The following is a 26,426-nucleotide window of genomic DNA, read 5'->3' as shown; positions in this document are numbered from 1 at the left end:
CTTAAAGCCGGGAACTTTAAAAATAAGCTGGCTCCACTCTAAGAGTGCATGAAGACCCTTAGGAAAAGAGTAGAGTGTGTCAGTGAGGTCCTTAACAAATGTAAAAAAAGAACAAATCAGATGAAGAACACAATAAAGGACATTTAGAATACACAAAATGGAATAAATGGCAGGCTGGAAGAAGCAGAGGAATGAATTAATGAACTAGAAGACAGAGTAATGGAAAGTAATTAATAGGTGAGGGGGGAAAATAAGCAAAACTGAATAGACTTAGGGAACTCAGTGACTCCATCAGATGTAATACGTGTCACTTTATAGGGATCCCAGAAGAAGGAGAGAGAGAGGAGGCAGAAAACTTATTTGAAGAAATAATAGCTGAACTTTCCTAATCTGGAGAAGGAAATAGATATCCTAATGCAGGAGGCACATAGGTTCCCCCAACAAAATCAACCCAAGAAGGTCCACACCAAAGCACATGGTAATCAAAATGGCAAAAAAGTAGTTCTAAAGAAAAAAAATTAAATCAGCAAGAGAAGACCATTACGTATAAGGGAAACTCTATAAAGCTATCAGTGGATTTTTAAGCTGACTTTTCAGGCAGAAGAGGATGGCATGATATATTCAAACCGCTGAAAGGGAAAAATCAACCACCAAGGATACTCTATCCAGCAAGGCAGTCATTCAGAATAAAAGGAGCAATAAAGAGTTTCTCAGACAAACAAAACCTAAAGGAGTTCATGACCACCAAGACAGCCCTACAAGAAAAGTTAAAAGGGAGTCTTTGGAAAGGAAAGACCATTAGTGAGAGTAAGAAAATGAACAAAGACAAAAGCAGTCAAAATACGTATTTCTGTAAGAGACTGGTCAAGGGATTCCTCCCCAATCTTTCTCCCCCAAAAGGATGTAAAATAGGAGACCCATACACCTAAAATGTTGAGGGGAGAGGAGTAAAGAAAGGGTTTGATTTTAAGCGACCATCAACTTAATGCGGACTGCTATATGCAAAAGATGTTATATACAAACCTGATGGTGACTACAAATCAAACAGCACTAGTGGATATGAAAAGAATACAGAGAAAGGAATCCAAGTATATCGTCATGAAGGAGAGAAAGAGAGGAAAAGATAGGGAAAAAAACTACAAAACCCACCAAGAAACAAGCAACAAATGGCAAGAAATACATACTTGTCAATAATTACTTTAAAATGTAAAATGGACTAAACACTCCAATTAAAAGACACAGGGTGATGGAATGGACAAAAAAAAAAAAAAACAAAAACAAAAACACAAGATCCATCTGGATGCTGCCTACAAGGGACTCATTTCAGGCCTAAAGACACCCGCAGGTTGAAAGTGAGGGGACAGAGAAACATTTATCATGTAAATGGATGTGAAAAAAAAGCTTGGGTGATGCCTGTGTGGCTCAGCAGTTGAGCATCTGGGCCCAGGGCGTGATCCTGGAGTCCCGGGATCGAGTCCCACATCGGGTTCTCTGCATGGAGCCTGTTTCTCTTTCTGCCTATGTCTCTGCCTCTCTTTCTGTGTCTCTCATGAATGAATAAATAAAATCTTAATTAAAAAAAAAAAGAAAGAAAGCTGGGGTAGCAGTGCTTATATCAGACAAAACAGACTTTAAAACAAACACTGGAACAAAAGACAAAGAAGGACCCGATATAATAATAAGGGGGACAATCCAACAAGAAGATATAACAATTGTTAACACTTCTGCACCCAAAATGGGAGCACCCAAATACATAAAACAGTTAATAACAAAACAAGGAACTAATTGATAGTAACATGATAGTAGTAGGGGACTTTAACATCTCACTTACATCCATGGACAGATCATCCAAACAGAAATCCAACAAGGAAACAGTGGCTTTGAATGACACACAGGACCAGATGGATTTAACAGATAGATTCGGAAAATTCCATCCTATAACAGCAGAATACACATTCTTTTCAAGTGCACATGAAACAGTCTCCAGAACAGATCACATATTAGGCCACGAAACAAGCTTCAACAAATTTGAAATGACTGAAGACGACTGAAGTCATACCTAGCATCTTTTCTGACCACAATTCCATGAAACTAGAAACCAACCACAAGAAAAACTCTAGAAAGAGCACAAATATATGGAGGTTAAATAACATGCTACTAAACAACGAACAGATCAAGAAATCAAAGAAGAAATCAAAAAGTACACGGAAACAAACAAAAGTGAAAACACAATGGTCCAAAACCTCTGAGATGCAAGCCATTAGAAACGACAAATACCCACCATTTGCTTCGATGTGGATGGAACTGGAGGGTATTATGCTGAGTGAAATAAGTCAATCGGAGAAGGACAAACATTATATGGTCTCATTCATTTGGGGAATATAAAAAATGGTGAAAGGGAATAAAGGGGAAAGGGGAAAAAAAGGAGGGAAAGGGGAAAAAATGAGTGGGAATATCAGAAAGGGAGACAGAACATGAAAGACTCCTAACTCGGAATCGAATTAGGGGTGGTGGAAGGGGAGGTGGGCGGGGGGTGGGGGTGACTGGGTGACAGGCACTGAGGTGGGCACTTGATGGGATGAGCACTGGGTGTTATTCTATATGTTGGCAAATTGAACACCCATAAAAAATAATTTATATTACAAAAAAAAAAAAAAAACCTCTGAGTTGCAGCCAAAGCTGTTCTAAGAGGGAAGTTTCTAGCAATATAGGCCTACTTCAGGAAACAAGGAAAATCTCAAATAAACAACCTAACCTTAGACTTACAGAAGCTAGAAAAAGAACAAAACCCAAAACCAGTTAGAAGGAAGGAAATAATAAAAATTAATGCAGTAATAAATGATACCAAAGCTAAAACAGCAAAAGAACAGATCATGAAACGGGGAGCTAGTTCTTTGAAAAGATCAACAAAATTGATAAACCTCTGGCCAGACTCATCAAGAAAAAAAAAGAGAGAGAAAGATGGGGGCGGCAGGTGGTGGGGCGGGGAAGGACTCAAACACACAAAATTACAAATGAAAGAGGAGCAATAAAAACTGATGCTACGGATATACAAAAGACTGTAAGAGAATATTATGAAAAATTATGTATTAACTAATTGGACAACCTAGAAGAAATGGATAAATTCCTAGAAATGTATAGCCTACCAAAACTGGACTAGGAAGAAACAGGAAATTTGAACAGGCCGATTACCAGTAATGACTTGAATCAGTAGTCAAAAAGCTCCCAACAGCCCAAAGTCCAGGACCAGATGGCTTCACAAATTCTACAAAAACACTTAAAGAGGAGTTAATACCTATTCTTTTCAACCCTCTCCAGAAAAACAAACAGAAGAGGAAGGAAAACTTCCAAATTCATTCTATGAGGCCAGCATTACTGATACCAAAACCAAAAGAGAACTACATGCTAATATCTCTGGTGAACATAGGTGCAGAAATCCTCAACAAAATATTGGCAAACTGAATCCAGCAATCTGTCAAAGAGAGAGAGAGAGAGAGAGAAAGAGAAGAGAAAGAAGAGAAGAGAAAGGAGAGGAGAGAAGAGAAAGGAGAGGAGAGGAGAGAGAAGAGAAGAGAAGAGAAGAGAAGAAAAAAGAAGAGAAGAGAAGAGAAGAAAAAAGAAAAGAAAAGAAAAATCATTCACCACAATCAAGTGGGATTTATTCCTGGGATGCAAGAAGGGTGGTTCAATATCACAAATCAATTGATGTGCTACATCACTTCAGTAAGAGAAAGGATAAAGATCATATGATCATTTCAGTAGATGTAGAGAAAGCATTTGACAAAGTACAATACCCAAGCATGATAAAAACCCTCAACAAAGTAGGTTTATTTATTTATTTATTCATTTATTTATTTATTTTTAACAAAGTAGGTTTAGAGGGAACATACTTCAACATAATGAAGGCCTAATATGAAAACCCCACAGCTAACATCATACTCAATGGTGAAGACACTGAGGCCTTCTTCCCTAAGGTGAGGAACAAGACAAGGATGTCTGTTCTCACCACTTTTATTCAACTTGGCATGGAAGTTCTAGCCACAGCTGTCAGGCAATACCAAAAAATAAAAGGCATCCAAATTGGTAAGGAAGGAGGAATATTTTTCACTATTTGCAGATTACATGATACTGCATATAGAAAACCCTAAGGACTTCACCAAAAATCTACTAAACTGATAAATGCATTCAGTAAAGTCCCAGTATACAAAATCAACATAAAGAAATCTGTTGCATTTCTATACAATGAAGCCAGAGAAAGAGAAATTAAGCCATCAAGCTCACTTACAGTTGCACCAAAGATAATAAGATACCTAAGAATAAACCTAAACCAAGACGTGAAAGACTTGTACTCTGAAAAGTGTAATAAACCATTGAAGAAAGCAATTGAAGGAGACACAAAGAAATGGAAAGACATTCCATCAGCATGGGTTGGAAACATAATATTGTTACAATATCTATACCACCGAAAGTAATCTACACATTTAATGCAATCCCTATCAAAATACTAATAGCATTTTTCACAGAACTAGAGCAATTCTAATATTTGTTTGGAACCACAGAAGACCCTTAATAACCATAATAATCTTGTAAACAAAATAAAATTGGAGCTATCAAGGTTCTAGACTTCAAGTTATACTGTGAAGCTGTAGTAATCAAAATAGTATGGTACTGGCACAAAATAAGACACACAGTTGAATGGAACAGAACTGAACGCCTATAAATATAGGTACAGTTATATGCCCAATTAATCTTTGATAAAGGTAGTGAGAATACACAGTGGGAAAAAGACAGTCTTTTCAGCAAATGGTTTGGGGTGACTGGACCACTTTTCTGCCATACACCTTGAGACCATGACCTGAACAATTAATTTGACATCTGCCTTTATAGAGAGCTCTCACAATGAATTAAGAAAACTCAGTGTCACTAAAAAGCAAATACGAAAATTAGGCTGGCTACTTAATATCTGTAGTTCTTAATGTTCATATCTTTAAATGAGTATGTTAAAGTAATAAGTGGTCATGATTCTTTCACCTCTAAGAATGCAACTATTCTAAATAAATTGCCTGATTTAATGACATTTTTCAGTTCACTTAAACATGTCATAAAGTGTCTGCCCACTCTGTACTGGTTACAGGACCCAGTGCTCTAGAGAATTAAATAGAAGATTCATTTCCCATTGATAGAATCTTAAGCTATTGTGGAGATTATCTGAAGAGAGGTATCTGTTAAGAAACAACACGGTGGGGCACCTGACTGGCTCAGCTGGTGGAGTGTGGGACTTTTGATACTGGGGTTTTGAGTCTGAGCTCCATGTTGGGTGTAGAGATTACATACATACATAGTATAAGTCAAAAAAAATAAAACCAACATGGTGTGGTGTGGTGTTTTTCAAAGTGTGTCACAGGGCAGCCCAGGTGGCTCAGCGGTTTGGCGCCACCTTTGGCCCCAGGCATGATCCTGGAGTCCCGGGCTCCCTACGTGGAGCCTGCTTCTCCCTCTGCCTGTGTCTCTCCCTCTCACTCTCTCTGTGTCTCTCATGAATAAATTAAACATTTAAGAAAAAAAACAAAGTGTGTCACATTCAGAAACTTGGTATGGTGTTAAGGATATTATAGACAAAGCATTAAGTAACATCAAATTTCTTGTAGAAAGTTTTTCTTTTTTTAATTCTCTACCAATCCTTTTCTGTGTATCTATAAACATAAGCCATTAACATCTTGAACACTTAGTATTCTTGCTTTTCAACAGAGAGGCTCAGGCTGAGAACATTCTGTGGGCAACATTCTCTAGTAGAATTTAATGAAATATGTATGTGCTGTTATTCTTTTTTTTTTAAAAGATTTTATTTATTTATTCATGAGAGAGACAGATGAAGAAGCAGGCTCCATGCAAGGAGCCCGACGTGGGACTCGATCCCGGGTCTCCAGGATCACGCCCTGAGCTGAAGGCAGTGCTAAACCGCTGATCCACCCAGGATTCTTTCTTTATGGCTAGTCATACTTTTTATCACTGTGCAATAACACAAAGGTTTATTTGGAAGTTTTTAAAAAGTGAGTTTAAAAATGCTAACACTGGAAAGAGGATACACTGTTCTAAGTATTGCCAAAATTAGTGATGTCATCCTTTTCTTGCCTGGATAGTTTTAATTTATATTTAATCACAACACAAGAGAAATTTTAGGAGAGATGGATCAAAGATACTATTCAGTCTTTATTCATTATTAAGCAATGTCCTAACAACATGTATATGCTATACTTTCAGTCCTCAATCTGAAAATGGGACTGTTCACTTGTCCAAAATATGCTGGTTTCTAGGCATGATATTATTCTTTCTACAATTAGGGGCAAAAAAGTACAGAAGTGTCCCTTTACTGGGACAGACACTGTGCATCCAATGATGAAATTTCGTCAGTCACACTTCTGTATACAGTGAAATCTCACGAGACCTGTGGAGACAGGCAAGATCCCAGTTTTTTCTCTTGCTTTATTCAGTAATCGTATGTACAAGTCTGTCAAATATCTTAGAATGAGATTGGTCAAAAAACACAGAGCAGAATTTAATACCAGAAGGAAGATTTGCATGTATTATTCATTTCTCCTTGGTGTAGATGTATAGATACTGTTTAGAATTTGATTGGCAAATCTTACCATAATTTAATAATACTCTGGGTTACTTTGTGGTGCGGCTGGGTGGCTCAGATGGTTCAGTGTCTGACTCTTGATTTCAGGTTGCGTCATGAACCTTGGGATCAAGCCCTGTGTGGTGTTCTGCACTTAATGGGGAGTCTGTTTGAGAGTCTTTTTCTCCCTCTCCTTGTGCTCCTACCCCAGGTTATGTGCATGTGTTTGCTCTCTCTCTCTCACTCTCCTTATAAAATAAATAAATATTTTTAAAAGGGGAATATACTAGTCTTAATTACATGGATTCTGTTGACAACACTAAGGGATTGACATGAGGTTATTTCAGCTCTTCCTGTTACTTCCACCAATAATTTCCACTCCCACCAATCCCCCAAATAAAGTTGGGTTATATACAGTATGCTTGCCATGGAAATTTAAGATAAATCTTTTAGACTTCTACTCTTTCAGGCATATTGCTGTCCTGAAACCCCTCTTATATACATATCACTGGTATCATTATATACATTTTCAAAATAGGAAAAAAAAAGTAGCAAGAAGTTTAGTAAATTGACTAAGGTCTCTCAATAAATGACTGAACTATGATTGATTTCTTAGGATGACTGAGTTTAGTTCTCATTCTATTATACCACATTGTTTCTTTCTTGAGAAAAAGAAATTCACATTTATTACAAAATATGTAAAAGCTGAACATTTCCTATATAAAAGAATTATGCTTCCCTGAACAGTTCCTATACAAAATAATTACGCCTCCCTGAAAAACCTTTAGAAGAGTTTCATAGAAGCAATGCACCTTGACATAATAAAGGCTATAGATGGCAAACCCACAGCTAACATCATACTCAACCATGAAAGATGGAAAGCAATTCCTCTAAGATCAGGAACAAGACCTGGGTGCCTCTCACCACCTGTTATTCAGAGAAGTACTGTGTTCTACCTAAAGCATTTTGACAAAAACATATCCAAATCAGAAATAAAGAAGTAGTTATTTGCAAGTAACATGATCATATATATATAAAATCCTAAAGACTTAACCAAAAAGTTGTTGAAAATAATCAATGAATTCAGTAAAGTTTCGGGATATAAAATCAACATAAAGAAATCAGTGGCATTTCTACACACAAACAACAAGACATCTGAAAAAGAAATAAAGACAATCTCATTCATGAGAGCATCAAAACCAATAAAATACTTAGGTGTGAATTTAACCAAGAAAGTGAAAGATTTATACAATGAAAACTACAAGACTTTGATGAAAGAAAATGAAGAAACAAATGGAAAGATATCCTATGTTCACAGACTGGAATAATATATGTATTTAAAATGTCCACACTACACAAAGACCCCTATAGATTCAATGTATTCCCTACCAAAATTCCAATAGCATTTTTCACAGAAATAGAAAAAAAAATCCTAAAATTTGTATTGAACCACAAAAGACCCTAGATGGCTAAGCAAAAGGCATTACATTTTCTGATTTGAAACTCTACTACAAAGATATAGCAATTAAAACAGTGTGGTACTGACATTAAATAGATAAATAAACTAATGGGACAAAAATAGGGAACCCAGAACTAACCACTCATATATTTAGTCTACTAATATTTCACAAGGGAGCTAAGAACACTCAATGAAAAAAGGATAATTTCTTCAACAAATGATGTTGGGAAAACTGATAACCACATACAGAGAAATGAAATTGGACCCCTGTCTTAGACCACTCAAAAAAAAAAAAAATAACTCATAAGGAATTAAAGACTTAAACATAAGACCTGACACTATAAAACTTATAGAAAAAAGGTATAGAGAGGAAGCTCTTTGGCATTGATTTTGGCAATGACTTTTTGGAGAAGATACCAAAAATACAAGCTTTAACAAAACCAGAAATAAACAAGAGACACTACATCATACTCAAAGGCTTCTGCAGAGCAAAATAATCAACAAAATGAGAAGATCAAACTACAGAATGGGATAAAGTATTTGCAAACCATTTATCAGATAAGCAGTTAATATCCAAAATTATTAAGAACCCAGAATTTAATAACAAAAATAGAATCTAATTTGAAAAATGAGCCTGGGTGGCTCAGCGGTTCAGTGTCTGCCTTCAGCTTGAGGGCATGATTCCAGGATCCAGGATCAAGTGCCACATTGGGCTCCTTGCGAGAAGCCCGCTTCTCCCTCTGCCTATGTGTCTGCCTCCATCTCTGTTTCTCATGAATAAATAAAATCTTTTTTAAAAAATGGGCAGAAAAACTGAATAGACATTTCTCCAAAGAAGATATCCAAATGACTGACAAGTATATGAAAAGGTGGTCACTAATCATCAAGGAAAAGCAAATCAAACCAGTAAGAGAGAATACCTCATACCTGATAGAATAGCAGTCATCAGGAATATAAGAGATGACTGTTGGCCAGGATGTGAAGAAAAGGGCACTGCTGGTGAGGAAGGTAACTGGTTCAGCCACTTTGAATAACAGTATGGAGCTTGCTCCAAAAATTAAAAATAGAACTGCTATATGATCCCATACTCTCACTTCTGTGTATATATCCAAAATATATATACATATACATGAAAATAGGATGTTGAAGAGACATCTGTACTCCTATGTTTACTGCAGTATTATTAATGATAGCTAAGATATGGAAACAACCTAAGTGTTCATCAGCAGATAAAGAGATAAAAAAGATGTCTCTCTCTTACTGTTTGCGTGGGTGTGTGTGTGTCTCTCACACACACATACAACATACACACACATACACACACACATGCTGGAATATTATTCAACCATGAGAAAAAAGGAAATGCTGCCATTTGTGATAACATGGATGGACTTAGAGGGCATTATGCCAAGTGTAATAAGCCAGACAAAGACAAATATGGCATGGCATAACTTATATATGGAAACTTAAAAAGCTGAACTCATAAAAACAGAAAGCAGAATGATGATTAGGAGAGGCTGAGGAAAAGGATAATTGGGGAGATGTTGTTTAAGGGTAAAAACTTCCAATAAGGGTAGAAACTTCCAACGAGAGATAAACAGGTGCTGCAATTTAATGCACAGCATAGTGATTATAGTCAACAGTACCGTATCATAAATTTCAAAGTTGCTAAGAAACTAAATAATTATTCTCATCATAAAAAAAGAAGAACTATGTGATGGGATGGAGGTGTTAGACAACACTAAGGTGGAAACCATATTGTAATATTTGGATGTATCAAAACAACACATTGAATACCTTAACCTTCCACAATATTATGTTAATTATATCAATAAATATTTTAAAAATATCTTTAATGAAATGCATAAATATCTGGCCATTTAAACAAAACTGGTTGTTCATATTTGAATTGTAGGAGTTCTGTGTATATCCTAGGATATAAATTCTTTAACACAGTTTGCAAATATTTTCTCATAGTCTCTGGCATGCTAATTCATTTTCATAATGGTATCTTTTGATAAACTGAAGTTTTTAATTTTGATGAAATCTAACTAATCAATTTTTTTTGCTTATTGCTTTTTATGACCTGTCCAAGAAACATTTCTCCATCAGTAAGATACAAATAAAAGCTTTCTTGTAAAAGCTTTATAGTTTTTAGGCCTATTTGTCTCAAATTACTTTCTGTGTTTGATGTGAGGTAGAAGAAATCCCTATGCTTTTGTTGAATGGAACATAACATACTTTTCCAATGAATGGAAATCACTGTGTATTATATTTTACCCAAATATACCAGGTTTTATTTTCCCCAATGTGAAAACAGGGGTACTGGAGATGTTATTTGTTCAGTGTACTTCTAGACTTAAAAAGATTTGAGAGTGTAAGTAATCACAAATAACATGACCGTGTCTTTATAGCAGTCTTTTAGGTGACAAATCAGAAAATCTGAACCACCCTGGAAACAGAAATCTGTATGTGGTAAGTAATATTGTCGGAGAAAGGCACTGATTATGGTAAATGACCTAATGCAGTTCTGGTATAAAAATATCAGTTGAAGAGCTCCATTCTAATCTGGTGTCCAATCCAGATGGAATGCCTGAATATTAAAGTGACCAATTATAATGTAAGTGTTGAGATGTACTTTCTCATATACTTTAATCTTCATCACAAAGAAAGCAAACACGAACTTTGAAAAACTGAAAGTTTTATCTGCTACTGTAATACTGACTAGGTGATTCAGTTTGTTACCTTTGTTGGTGAGTTTCATAGCCAGCAGCAGTATCAATACAGAATTACAAAAAAGAAGATGCTCTATTATTGAAAAATTTGTGTAAAGTGTGGATGTTTCTTAATCTGACTCCGATGTGTACTTTATATTTCTTATACCAAACACAAAAATATTAATTTTATCAATCTTAGAATATCCTATTACTCACTTAAGAGAGACAGGAAAGTAGAGTAAATATAAATGAATGAAAATAGCAAAACTACTTATTTTAGTAGAGTATCTTATTTTTCCAGCGTTTGAGTCATAGAAGACATCAAATTTTTATATATGTAAAACTTGTTATATGAGTAAAATACAAATAAAGAATACAATACAGAATACAATAAAGAATTCTTAGGCATATAGTAGTAACCATAACTCTCATACTAGCAAAATAGCCATTTTACAAATGTCCTTTTCTGGAACACAAATAATTTCTGTGATTTTTTTTTTCTGCCAGTTGAACAATCATGTCAGTTCTTTTTTTTGTTGATATGATACATGACATTGACTTTTGAATACTGAACAGCCTTGGATACCAAGAATACATGTCATTTGGTCTTGGTGTATACTTTCTTTTTATACATTGTTATTTAATTTATTAATATTTACTGAAGACTTTTTGCATCTGTATTCATGAGAGATGTTGGTGTGTATTTTCTTTGTATTGTCTTTGTGTGGTGTTGGTTCTGGGTAATACTGGCTTCATAAAATGAGTTAGGAACACTACCTGTTGTCTTCTTTTCTATGTCCTAGGAGAGACTTTGTAAAATTTTTCTTTGAATATTTGGTAGAATTCTCCAATAAAAACCTCTGGACTTAAGAGATTTGGCGGGGGGGAGGTCTGCACTTTAAAAATTATGAATTTAGTTTCTTTAATAGGACTATTCAGATATTCAGAATTACCTTATCTTGATTGAGTTTGATAGCTTTTTTAAATTTTTATTTATTTATGATAGTCACACAGAGAGAGAGAGAGAGATGGGGGCAGAGACACAGGCAGAGGGAGAAGCAGGCTCCATGTACCGGGAGCCCGACGTGGGATTCCATCCCGGGTCTCCAGGATCGCGCCCTGGGCCAAAGACAGGCGACAAACTGCTGCGCCACCCAGGGATCCCGATAGTTTTTGGTTTTAGAGGAATTGATCCATTTATTCTAATTCATTAAATTTATGAAGGTAAAGTTCTTTGTAGTATTCCTTTATTACCCTTTTTACTGCCTACATGATCTACCAAGTAATTTCCTCTGTCACTTCTGATTTTAATAACTTGCATTTTCTCTGTTTCATTGTTACTTTTACTACAGGTTTGTTAATTTTATTAACCTTTCCAAAGAACCAGCTCATTGCTTCACTGATTTTTCTCTATTGTTTTCCAAGGTTTAATTTTATTAATTTTTTATTTTATAATTTTCTTCCTTTTGTTTACTTTGGGTACATTTTGCTTTTTTTTAGTTTTTAATAGTAGGAACTTGGATTATTGAATTTGAGGCCTATCATTTTTCTGATATAAGCATTTTGTGTTATCAGGTTTTTTGGCTCTGCTATAACTCCATCCATAACTTCATATATTGTATTTTCATTTTCACTTAGTTCTGTGTTTTGTTTTGTTTTGTTTTTTAGTTCCTTTGAGACTTCTTTGACCCTTGGGCTGTTTAGCAGTACATTATTTAATTTCCAAAAATTGGAGATTTTTTTTGTTCTTACATTACTGATTTCTAGTTTGACTCAATTATAGTCAGAGAACATACTCTGTATTGTTTCAGTTCTTTTAACTTGTGGGGTTTGGTTTATAGTCCAGAATATGGTCTAACTTGATTGTTTCTAGGGAACCTGAAAAAATGTTTATTCCGCTGTTTTCAATGGAGTCTATAAACGTCATTTATATCCTACTGCTTGGTCATATAGTTGAGTTCCTTTGTATCTCTGCTCATTTTCTGTTTAATAGTTCTAGCATATGATGCAAGTGGGATGCTGAAGGGACTGACTGTAAATTTTGGCTGTGTCCATCTCTCTTTTCAGTTCTTAGTTTTTATGTATTTTGAAGCTCTGGTCTTTGGTTCAGTACACATTTAGGATTCCTGTGTCTTCTTGGTGGGTTGACCCTGTTATCATTATGTGAGATTCCATTTTGTTCCTAATCATTCTCATTGATCTGAAGTCTACTTTACCTAATAATGGTATATCTATCTTCGATTTTTCAATTAATGTTTTTAGATCCTTTTAACCTACTTATGTTCTTATATTTGACATGAGTTTCTTATAGACAGCATGTAGTTGGGTTGTGCTTTTATCCATTTGGTTAAGTTCTTTTTTTTTTTTTCTATTTTTAGGGGGGTACATTAAAGTAATTCTTGATATGTAAGGGCTCAAATCTACCATTTTTGATCCCCTGTTTCTCAGGGTTCTATTTCTGTTTTCTTGGTTTACTTATGGATTACCTGAATATTTTTTAGAATTTTGTTTTAATTAGAATGTTCTTTACTGTATCTCTTTTTTAACTTTTCTTAGTGGTCGTTATAGGTGTTAAAATGAACATACAGTCTCTTTTCCTCCCTGGCTGCTTGAAGCTCAGCCGCCATCATGAACGACACAGTAACTATCCAGACCAGGAAGCTCATGACCAACTGACCACTTCAGTGGAAACAGATGGTCATTGATGTTCTTCACCCTGGGAAGGCAATAGTACCTAAGACAGAAATTCGGGAAAAACTAGCCAAAATGTACAAGATCACACCAGATGTCATATTTGTATTTGGATTCAGAACCCAATTTGGTAGTGGCAAGACAATTGGCTTTGGCATGATTTATGATTCCTTGGATTACACAAAGAAAAATGAACCCAAACACAGACTTGGAAGACATGGCCTGTATGAGAAAAACAGCACAAAGAATGCAAAAACAGAATGAAGAAAGTCAGGGGAACTGCAAAGGCCGATGTTGGTGCTGGCAAAAAGAAGTGAGCTGAATATTGGACAACAGGAGTAAAGATTCTGCAGTGGCTTTATCTGTAGTGATTCTGTAGATTTTTCATGAGAAGCTTAATAAACTAAAAACATTAATGTGAAAAAAATAAATAAAATGAACATACATATGTCATCAGAGTCTACTGGTTGGTGTCACCATTTATCACTTCAAGTAAAGTATAGAAAACTCCCTTTCATTTAGGCCATCTTGTTTTTATATTTATATTTAAAATATAATTGTTACAAGTATTTACTCGTACTAAGCACATCAGATGAGATTATAATTTTTGCTTCCATCATCAAATATGATTTTAAAAAATCATAAGGATAGTCTATCATATTTACTCTTTTTTATGGTCTATTCTATTGGCCTTTTTCTAAATGTCTGAGACTTCTTTTATTATTTTCTACTTAGAGAACATAGGTCAGCTGATCTTTAAAGGTAAGTGTATAACAGAGGGGAAGTTGGGGAGGATGCATGAGGTAGGTGATAGGGATTAAGGAGTGCACTTGTGAAGAGCACTGGGTGATGTATGGAATTGTTGAATCACTATATTTTACACCTGAAACTAATATAATACTGTATATTAACTATACTGGAATTAAACTAAAATGAAATTTAAAATTTTAAAGAAAGGTATGTGTACTACTTTTAAATTTGTCTGAAATTTTTTTATTTCCTATTCATTTCTGAAGGATATTTGCTAAATACAGAATTTGTGGTTAATGGTTCTTTTCTTTCAGCATTTGGAAAATGTTATGTGGCCTCCTTCTGATTTCTATGATGTCAAGTGAGAAATTCACAGTCTCTGGTAGTACTTTCCTATAAGTAGTACATTGTTTCTCTCTGATTTAAGATATTTGGCCTTGACTTTTATTTTTTAAAGTTTAATTATGATATGATTTGGCATGGAATTTTGGGGGGTCTGCTCTATAGGTTCATCTCTTTTATTAAATAGATATAATTGTTACCCATTTGTCACCCTTTTTTTTTCTGTAAATTATTTTCAGCTCTATTCTCTTTCTCTTCTTCTTTCAGTTCTCCAGTAATAGAAGTTTAGATCTTTTGATATTGTTTTATAGGCTCTTAAGTCCATTTTTGTGAGTGTCTGTGTGTGTGCGTGTTTTAAAATCTGTTGCTGTTGTTCAGAGAGCTTATTTTCTAAAGTTCACTTTCTACTCTCATGTTCATTTGTTATCCAGCCTATCCAATGAGTTTTAAACTTTTGTGTTTGTATATTTGAATTCTATAATTTCCATTTAGAAATTCCCATGTCTTGTATTTGGTGAGATTTTTAAAGTGTATTTGTAATTGTTTATTGAAGCATTTTTATGATGGCTACTTTTTTTTTTTTTTTTTAGTTTTTTAAATATTTATTTATTTGAGAGAGAGAGAGAGAGCAAGCATGGGAAGGGGTAGAGGGAAACTTTAGCAGACTTCTTGCTGGGCTCAGAGTCCAATCTGGGGCTTGATCTTATGATCCTGAGACCATGCATGACCTGAGCTAAAACCAAGAGTTGGATACTTAACCAAATGTGACACCCAGGGGCCCTATAATGGCAACTTTAAAATCCTTGTCAGATAATTGTAACATCGGATCCCTCTGTTTGTGACTTTGTTTTTTCATTAGTTTTGATTTTCCTTCATCCTAGTATAAGCAGTGTCTTTTTAGTTGTAATCTGCAAATTGTTATTCATTTTATTTAAAGCTTACACCTTAGCAAGTAATCATATTGTGTCAGTTCAGTGTATAAGTCTTGGCCCACTTATGGAGGCTGCAGTTCCAATGATAATTTAGTGCTGAGTTTTTGTAGTGCTATTACGAACTTGTTTCACCTTATGCTGCTGGGAATCCTGTTTGGTCCTTAATGGTGACATCCTTGGGTGTGGAAAGAATGTCCCTGGTCTGATTCTGCTAAGTAAGGGATAGGAGATTTCATTCCTGTGGGACAGAAGGCTTTTCCCTTGGTCCTCTCCCACCCTAGTTGGTGCTATTAGTATAGAATGGAAGGAGTTCCTCAATTACCTGAGCTGCAATTTTTGCCCTTGAGTGTGGACTCAGGTCAAGTCTGGGTGCCTTTTCATTAGTTGAGTGGTTGAATTGGGCAATGCAGAGCTGTTGTGTTGTTATTCAAATTATGGGGTCCCTCATCAATTGCCTTCCTTTTCTTCATCTTTTATTAGAGTTCTCCTTTGACAATCTGGTATATTATTTCCAGATTTTTTTAGTTGTTCTTTGTATAGAGGAGCATGAGAGATGAATCTAGGTCATTGTTCCCCAAACTGGAAATTCTGTTTTGTTTTGTTTTAAGATTTTATTTACTTATTCATGAGAGACACAGAGAAAGAGGCAGAGGCAGAGGGAGAAGCAGGCCCTCTAAGGGACTTGATCAGCAGCCTGATGTGGGATCCTGGGACTCTGGGACCATGCCCTGCGTCCAAGGCAGATGCTCAACCACTGAGCTGCCCAGGCATCCAGGTTGTTTGTTTGTTTGTTTGTTTGTTTGTTTTAATAAAGAAATGATCAAAGTACTATAATGAGGATTTGAGAGTTATTTTACTTTGGTACTAATATTCCATTGTTTGGATGTATCATAGTTTATTTGTCCTTTTACCTACTAAAGGATCTCTGTTGCATTTCAGTTTTGACAATTATGAATAAAGCTACTATAAACATTTTCAAGTAGGTATTTGTGTGGATATAAATTTTCAGTTCATTTGGAGAAATATCAAGGAGCACAACTGCTGGATTATATGGTAAGAGAATTTATCATAAGAAACTACTAAATTGATTTCTTTTTTTTTAATATTTTATTTATTTATTCATGAGAAACACGGATTGAGAGAGGCAGAGACACAGGCAGAGGGAGAAACATGCTCCATGCAGGGAGCTTGATGTGGGACTGGATCCCGGGTCTCCAGGGTCACGCCCTGGGCCGAAGGTGGTGCTAAGTTTACTCTGAGCCACCCGGGCTGCCCTAAATTGATTTCCAAAGTGACTGCACCATTTTGCATTCCCACTATAATGAATGAGTTCCTGTTGCTCCATATCCTTGCCAGCATTTGGGAGTATCATTTTTTTAGATTTTGGTTATTCTAATGGGTATGTAGTAGTCTCTGTTGTTTCATCTTGCAATTCCCTAATGACATGATTTTGAGCATCTTTTCACATGCTTATTTGCCACTTGTATATATCTTTTTTGGTGGGATATCCACAGAGATATTTGCCCATATTTTAACCATTTTGTCTTTTTTGTTTTTGAGTTTTAAAAGTTCTTTACATATTTTGGATAAAAGTCCTTAAGTGTCTTTTGCAGATATTTCCTCCCAGGCTGTGGCCTGTCTTCACATAAAAGCACTTGACAGTGCTTTTTTGCAGAACAGAAGTTCTTACTTTTAATGAAGTCCAGCTTATTTTTAATTTCATGGTTCATGCCTCTGGTGTTGTATGTTAAAAGTCATTGCTATACCCTGGCTCACTTAGATTTACTTTTCTATTATGAGAATTTTATATTTTTGTACTTTACATTTAGATCTAAAATCTATTTTGAGTTAATCCTCTGTCCATTTTTAAATTGGGTTGCCTTTTTTGTTGCTGAATTGAAAGAGTTCATATCCCTCATCACATGACTTGCAAAATTTTCTTTCGGTCTGTAGGTTCTATTTTCTTGATGTCTTTGAAACATAATTTTAAAAAATTCTGATGATGTCCTATTTATCTTTTTTTTATAGCTTATACTTATGATGTTCTATTTAAGTAACCATTTCCTGACCCAAGGTCACAAAGATTTATTCCTAACAGCTTTAGAACTTTATCTCCTACAATTTGATCTATGATCCATTTACAATTAATTTTTGTTTATAATGTGAGGTAGGGGACCAACTTCATTCTTTTGCAGATGGATATCCAGTTGTCACTTGGATCACTAATCACTTGTCACTAATCAAGTTTTTTTTTTTAAGATTTTTATTTATTTATTCATGACAGACACACACACACACTCACACAGAGTGAGAGAGAGAGAGAGAGGCTCCATGCAGGGAGCCTGACGTGGGACTCGATCCCAGGTCTACAGGATCACGCCCTGGACTGAAGGCAAGCGCTAAACTGCTGAGCCACCCGGGCTGCCCACTAATCAAGTTTTTTGATCACCATTTTCACTCACTTCTTACAGCTTTTGAGGAAACATTCCCTCTTTTTTGCTATACTTCAGAAATTCTTTTTGAGGGATGCCTGGATGGCTCAGCGATTGAGTGTCTGCCTTTGGCTCAGGGCATGATCCTGGAGTCCCAGGAGTAAGTCTCACATCCAGACTCCCTGCATGGAGCCTGCTGCTCCCTCTGCCTACATCTCTCTGTCTCTGTCTCTGTCTCTGTCTCTCTCTCTCATGAATAAACACATAAAATCTTTAAAAAAAAAAAAAAGAAATTCTTTTTCAAAGATTGACAAACTCATTTCTTATTTATCTGAAAATAGCTTTGTTTTGACTTCCTCTTAGGGAGTACTTTCCCCCTTCACTCAAGGCATACCATTACCATTTAGGTTAGTAGTTATTTTCTCTTAGCATTTTGAAGTTATTATTATATCATCTTGCAGCTTCATTTGAGCTATTAAGCCATCCATCAAGCTAATTGCCATTTCTTTGTAATTGATCTTTTTACTTGGGTTGTTTTGAACACCTCTTTGTCTTTATGTACCACAATTTCAGTATAATATACCTGTATTATACTATGTATAGTATGGATTTCTGTTTATTTTCATTTGAGTGTTATCTCTTTTTCATTCTTTGTAGTCTTTCATTATTGTGCCAAGCCATAAGCGGAGTAATTTTTTTTTTTAATTGTCTCAATCCTCACAACTGCCCTTTTTACACATAAAGATACTGAGACTCAGGGACGCCTGGGTGGCTCAGCAGTTGAGCGTTTGCCTTCAGCTCAGGTTGTGATCCTGGAGTTTGGGGATTGAGTCCCACATGGGGCTCCCTGCATGGAGCCTGCTGCTCCCTCTGCCTACATCTCTACCTCTCTCTCTCTCTGTGTCTCTCATGAATAAATAAATCTTTTTTTTTTTAATTTTTATTTATTCATGATAGGCACACAGTGAGAGAGAGAGAGGCAGAGACACAGGCAGAGGGAGAAGCAGGCTCCATGCACCGGGAGCCCGACGTGGGATTCGATCCCGGATCTCCAGGATCGCGCCCTGGGCCAAAGGCAGGCGCCAAACCGCTGCGCCACCCAGGGATCCCTGAATAAATAAATCTTTAAAAAATTATCAAATTATATCTTTAAAAAAATATTTATCTGGGTCATATATAGTCAACAAATATTTGATAAATTAGTCTACTTGTCTAAAGTAAAATACTGTTTATTTTTATTGTTATTCTATTTCCACATAAGTCAGTTATAGGTGTAATGAAGTACTCTGTATTTCCTCAAATCAGAAAGCTTTGAATTTAAAGAAGGAAGTTTGTATTTCTTATCTAACAATTTGATTACATATTTTATCATTAATGTTAATATTCCCTGAGGAGAATATTTCAGTCCTTTATATGCAGTCAGCTCTACATTGTCTACTGTGGTAAAATATGCCTTTGTGCTACCTCCTAAATGTATTAGTTGCCATGGCATTGGGGTATAAATGTTCAGGTTTATTTTTTTTTTAATTTTTATTTATTTATTTATGATAGTCAGAGAGAGAGAGGCAGAGACACAGGCAGAGGGAGAAGCAGGCTCCATGCACCGGGAGCCCAATGTGGGATTCGATCCCAGGTCTCCAAGATCACGCCCTGGGCCAAAGGCAGGCACCAAACCACTGCACCACCCAGGGATCCCAACGTTCAGGTTTAATATCAGCCTATGTGTCAGCCTAAGTCCAGTCCAATTCAGTCTTAATTGGATTATCTCGCTTACTTCTCACAATGTTGAGAATAAACTATAGGTTGTATTTTCTTTTATAGATGAGGAATTCTGATTCTTTGAAATTTTGCCAGAGTTTATACAAAGTATAAGTGGCAGAACGACTATTAGAATGTAGGAACTCTGGCTCTAGTATCTGCATTTGTAAACATTTACTGTGGGAATGTATGTAGCTTAACACTACTTTCTACTTTACTTGCATTTAAGTCTATTTTCTGAAGTTTAATCTCCTTTTGTAGATCATCTCCATTAGCAAAAGTTGATAAATTTACTATATATATGTGCATATATTTGTGTGTATATGTGTATGTATGTATCAGATGTGAATGAATATACACACACAAGCACAACTTAATATTAAACATTTGATATTAAAATATTAAGATAGTAGTAGGCTATAGAATAAGATCTATTAAGTGAAATCTTGTTTCTAGCTATCATTGCAGTATAATTAAAATAGAAATTTAGATGTCTTTCTAAAAAGTATCTTAAAAAACAGATTTTGCTATTTTCTTCAGAAGATGATTTTAGTATGTAACCATATTTATATCAGAAGTGCTTATGTGTAATCTAAAATTTAAACTAAGAAAATATTTTTGACGTCATTAAGATGGACAATTGTTTGTCCTTTTAAAGCCCTTTAAAGAATAAAAGCAACTTTAACAATTGTGAATTAACCTTGACTAGATATTTTCCAGGTAAGAAACTAATATAGTTCAGGGTTATATGTAGGGTAGTTTTTACTAGTAATTTAGTAATGTGTTTCTTTTTGTCCTTCCTTAGAATTTACATGAGGGGCAATAGTGTCTTCTCTTAACTAAGGTTTATTACCTTGAATATAAGGCAGTTTTCAGGGCCACAGCCAGTGGCGGTAGTGGTGGTGGTGGTGGGCTATAACAAAGAAATGTGCTAGATAAGATGCCCGTAACACCAATGCAAACCCATTTTGTCTTAATAGCATTTATTTAAGGGCAACCAAGCATAGAAATTATACTCATTGCTATGTGGAATACTTTGTGGCAAATCTGGAATCTTTGCTTATGCTTTTATGTAGTTCCATAACAAGGTTATTTTTAAAACAACATACAAAACTTGAATTCCAACATTATTGGATTGACATTTCTAGTTGTAAATTAACACTTCCAGTTGTAAATCTTGAGGAAATTGGCATCAGACTTCAACATATTCTGTTTTCAGGTAGGTTAGTGATCTATCATGCTATGGAAAAGAATATTAGTGCTTAAACTTCTTCAAAGCTACATAATTTGATCACTGCTCTCTTGAAAATCTTAACCATCAATTACCAATTAAAATGCCTGTGTCTTTGATTCGTTTATCTCCATCTATTGTTGTGTTAAAGCATTATTATCTTTTACTTGGACACTGTAATGCTTCCATTCTATCCTTCACATTACTGTTAAAGTTTCTACAGTTTAGCTCTAACTCTGTCATGGCCAAATAGAAATGTGTAGAATGATTCCCTGTTGCCCATTGTGTTTCTTTGACCTAACATTTCAGGCTGGTTTTGGTGATTTCATTATCCATCTACTTTTTCAGGTTTATCTCCCATTCTTTTTCTCTTTAAAATTCCCATCATTCATTTCTGGACCTCATAGATAAGCCAAAATGTTCCCTAAGTAGCTCAACATCAATAGTACTTTTATGATTTTCTTTACACTGCTTTCTTCTTCTGTAGTGGCATTTCCTTGCCTCATGTTCAAAATCTATCAAATATTCTTAGTTCTAATCACTACTCCATGAAGACTTTTTTTTTTAAGATTTTATTTATTTATTCATGAGAGACACACAGAGAGAGAGGCAGAGACATAGGCACAAGGAGAAGCAGGCCCCATCCAGGAAGCCCGATATGGGACTCGATCACGGGACTCCAGGATCACACCATGAGCCAAAGGCAGGCCTTCAACTGCAGAATCACCCAGGAATCCCTCCATGAAGACTTTCAAGCCAAGTTTTACTTTAACTCTTTCTTTTTATAAAACTCATTTTCACTCTTGTAATTCCTTACATATTTGCTATCCCTCTTATTTTTTAAGTTTTTATTTTGGAAAATTTAAGGAATATATAAACAGTATGATATACCCTCATGTACCTATCAGGCAGATATAGAAGTTATTATCGCTGAGTGAAGTAAGTCAATCGGAGAAGGACAAACATTATATGTTCTCATTCATTTGGGGAATATAAATAATAGTGAAAGGGAATATAAGGGAAGGGAAAAGAAATGTGTGGGAAATATCAGAAAGGGAGACAGAACGTAAAGACTGCTAACTCTGGGAAACGAACTAGGGGTGGTAGGAGGGGAGGAGGGCGGGGGGGTGGGAGTGAATGGGTGACGGGCACTGGGGGTTATTCTGTATGTTAGTAAATTGAACACCAATAAAAAATAAATTTAAAAAAAAGATATAGAGGTTATCATTATGACATTTTTCTTTTATTCAAATCTTTCTCCAGGTCCAATTTCTAACCAGTTACTGTTAACTCTTTAAGGTAAAATTGGCATACATTAAAATTCATAAATGTTGGCTGTATAGTGTTTGACAATTAAGTGCACACATGAAACTATCTCCACTTTCATAATAATGTTTTTGTCTCTAGAACGTGTCTTATGAGAGCCTTTCCAGTCTTCCTATCCTAAGGCAAGCACTGTTTAATTTTTTCACCATATATTTCTTATAAAAAATTTTTATTCTTCCTATGTAAATGGAATTATGCTTTCTATAACACTACATTTGATTAGCATAATGTTTCTGATCCTTAGCCTTTGTTATTGCTTGTTATTCACATTTTATTTCTAAGTACTGTTGCATTGTATATTTCTATCATTTATTCAGTTAATGAACATTTGGAGTTATTTTCAGTTTTTGCCTATTGTCAGTACAACTGCCATGGATATTTGCATATGTCTTTTTGTGTATACAGTTGATTCTCATTATTTGCAGTATATATGTTCTATAAAGTCACTGTGAATATTGAATAAACTAATACTGAACAATTTCTTCTAAAGGAAATATAAGATTAGGTTCCTGTAAGCCTCTGGTCACCATATTTTTGTCAACTGATTAATAAATAATCTTATTTCATATGTATTTCTGTTTAAGACACCTCATTAAATAAATGTTGATTCATTAACCTATGAATACATGTCCAAAAGCAACATGACTCATGTATAAATGAAGCTTATCTAAAACTCATGTTTTTCCTTAAGGCCTATAGATGTCTTGTACTCATAATACTTGATAGTACTTCAATACTACACTAGGGGGCCATTCTAAAGAGCAGTATTCCCAATAAAAAGTACAACACAAAACAGATGGCACTTAAAGAAACTACAAAAAGGATACTCATTTACAGAACGGAAGTTAAAGCAAGGCAAAATGTTACCTTATGAAACTTCAGATGAGGATGTCAGGCAACTCAAATTTTTCTTTATTCTATGCATGTCCACAAATTATTGTGAAAGCATTGTCAATATTGATTATTGCATTACAGAAGAATTTTAGTGAGTAAGCAAATTCAAAAACATCGATTCTTTTAATAATGAAAATTGTATGTTTTCATTAGTCTTGGATAAATATAAGCATAATTATTGGGTCAAATAGTATCTTGAACTTTTCCCAAAGTATCTGTATGATTTTTAATTCCCAACAGCAATGCATAAAAGTTCCAATTGTTTCATATACTCATAAATATCTGGTATTATCACCACTTAATTTTAACCATTGTGCTGCTTAATATTTACTTGCAAGTAATTTATTAATTATTTGTGTCTTATCTTTCCTCCTTCTCCCAACTGAGAGCTTTTTGATAATAGTATATAATTCTTCTTTGTTTTTGTCGGTCTGATATTTTTGAGCGATACTATAGCCTTACTGTTAAGTGACAAATGTTGTAACCAGTTTGCCTAGAATGAAAGCTCAGCTCTTCCACATGGAAGTTTTGAGACCTTGACAATAAAAATAACATACTAGTAAATGAACTCTTCATAATTAATTAGGTTTCCCAAAAAAACTATTAAGTTTGGAAATCAAGCTTCTTTGGGGTTAAGTAACTTCTCCCAGATCAAATGAGACCTAATAGAACAAGATTTCAAACCCAGGCCTAACTGACTCCAAAGCCTTAATGCTCTTTACTACTATGCAGGATAGTACATTGCCACTGGAATCCCACTCTAAAACCTACTTCATATTATTAAATTTATCATTCTCAATTAAGATGTAAATGAATGGGGGGAGGGGCAAGATGGCGGAAGAGTAGGGTCCCCAAATCACCTGTCCCCACCAAATTACCTAGATAACCTTCAAATCATCCTGAAAATCTACGAATTCGGCCTGAGATTTAAAGAGAGAACAACTGGAATGCTACAGTGGGAAGAGTTCGCGCTTCTATCAAGGTAGGAAGACGGGAAAGAAAAGAATTAAAGAAACAAAAGGCATCCAAGGGAGAGGGGCCCTGCGAGGAGCCGGCTAAGGCCGGGGCAAGTGCCCCCAGGACAGGAAAGCTCCGTCCCAGTAAAGCAGGAGCTGCACCAATCTTCCCGGGCGGAAAAGCACTGGCAGGGAGTTAGAGCAGGACCCCAGGAAGGGCGGGGATGCCCTCAGGCTCCCAGGGACACTAACAGACACCTGCCCCCGAGGAGAGTGCGCTGAGCTCCCTAAAGGGCTGCAGCCCGCGCACCCATTGACCCGGGAGCAGCTCAGAGGGGCATGGGCGGAGGCTACGCGGACGGGGCTGCACGGCTCCAGGAGCACCTCGGGGGCGGGGCTCGGGCCGCAGCTCCGCAGAGAGGGGGCTGCACCACCGGGAGCACAGGGCGCGAGGGACACAGCCCAGGATCCGGCCTTCCCCCGGGAAAGGCAGAGGCCAGGAGGGCCCAGGACAGCAAGAACGTTCCCGCCCAGAGCTGAGCAGATCAGCGGCCCCGCCCCCAGAGCATCCAGGCCCCTGCAGACCGAGAGCTCCGTAGTTACGGCGGGAGCTGAATCCAGGGCTCCAGAGCTGGCCGCCGCCACTGTGGTTGTTCCTCCTGGGGCCTCACGGGGTAAACAACCCCCACTGAGCTCGGCACCAGGCAGGGGCAGAGCAGCTCCCCCAAGTGCTAACACCTGAAAATCAGCACAACAGGCTCTTCCCCCAGAAGACCAGCTAGACGGACAAGTTCCAGGGGAAGTATACAGAATCAGAAGATACTCCCCCTGTGTGGTTTTTTGTTTTTTTGTTTTGTTTTTTTTTTTTTTTTTTTTTTTTGCTTTTTGATTTCGGTTTGCTTCCCCCACCCTTTTTTTCCTATCTTTCTTTTTCTTTCTCTTTATCTTTTTTTTCTTTTTTTCTTCCTTTTTTCTTTTTTCTTTTTCTCTTTTCTTTCCTTCTTTCTCTCCTCTCTTTTTCTCTTTTTCCCAATACAACTTGATTTTGGCCACTCTGCACTGAGCAAAACGACTAAAGAAAAACCTCACCTCAAAAGAAAGAATCAGAAACAGTCCTCTCTCCCACAGATTTACAAAATCTGGATTACAATTCAATGTCAGAAAGCCAATTCAGAAGCACTATTATACAGCTACTGGTGGCTCTAGAAAAAAGCATAAAGGACTCAAGAGACTTCATGACTGAAGAATTTAGAGCCAATCAGGCAGAAATTAAAAATCAATTGAATGAGATGCAATCCAAACTAGAAGTCCTAACGACGAGGGTTAACGAGGTGGAAGAACGAGTGAGTGACATAGAAGACAAGTTGATGGCAAAGAGGGAAACTGAGGAAAAAAGAGACAATTAAAAGAACATGAAGATAGATTAAGGGAAATAAACAACAGCCTGAGGAAGAAAAACCTACGTTTAATTGGGGTTACAGGGCACCAAAAGGGACAGAGGTCCAGAATATGTATTTGAACAAATCATAGCAGGAAATAGATCCCCCCCAAAAATCAATAAAAACTGTTCAACACCTCGAGATTTAATAGTTAAGCTTGCAAATTCCAAAGATAAAGAGAAGATACTTAAAGCAGCAAGAGACAAGAAATCCCTAATTTTATAGGGAGGAGTATTAGGGTAACAGCAGACCTCTCCACAGAGACCTGGCAGGCCAGAAAGGGCTGTCAGGATATACTCAGGGTCCTAAATGAGAAAAACATGCAACCAAGAATACTTTATCCAGCAAGGCTCTCATTCAGAATGGAAGGAGAGATAAAGAGCTTCCAAGACAGACAGGAACTGAAAGAATATGTGACCTCCAAACCAGCTCTGCAAGAAATTTTAAGGGGGACTCTTAAAATTCCCCTTTAAGAAGAAGTCCAGTCGAACAATCCAGAAAAACAAGGACTGAATAGATATCATGATGACACTAAACTCATATCTTTCAATAGTAACTCTGAACGTGAATGGGCTTAATGACCCCATCAAAAGGCGCAGGGTTTCAGACTGGATAAAAAAGCAGGACCCATCTATTTGCTGTCTACAAGAGACTCATTTTAGACAGAAGAACACCTACAGCCTGAAAATAAAAGGTTGGAGAACCATTTACCATTCAAATGGTCCTCAAAAGAAAGCAGGGGTAGCCATCCTTATATCAGATAAACTAAAATTTACCCCAAAGACTGTAGTGAGAGATGAAGAGGGACACTATATCATACTTAAAGGATCTATCCAACAAGAGGACTTAACAATCCTCAATATATATGCCCCGAATGTGG

The 26,426-nt window shown here is 36.2% G+C and overlaps 1 protein-coding gene and 1 pseudogene across 12 annotated transcripts in view; one reads left to right on the top strand and one right to left on the bottom strand.

Moving 5' to 3' along the window:
* GPHN (gephyrin) overlaps nt 1–26,426 on the bottom strand; it is a 620,043-nt gene that overhangs the window by 483,048 nt on the left and 110,569 nt on the right. The gene's annotated exons all lie outside the window — the stretch shown is intronic.
* On the top strand, nt 13,424–13,872 carry LOC144320128 (small ribosomal subunit protein eS24 pseudogene; annotated as a pseudogene).

This window comes from Canis aureus, chromosome 9 (assembly GCF_053574225.1).
Source record: "Canis aureus isolate CA01 chromosome 9, VMU_Caureus_v.1.0, whole genome shotgun sequence".
Lineage (NCBI taxonomy): Eukaryota > Metazoa > Chordata > Mammalia > Carnivora > Canidae > Canis > Canis aureus.
The sequence above is the reverse complement of the archived record's forward strand: the minus strand, read 5'-3'. Positions and strand labels throughout refer to the sequence as shown.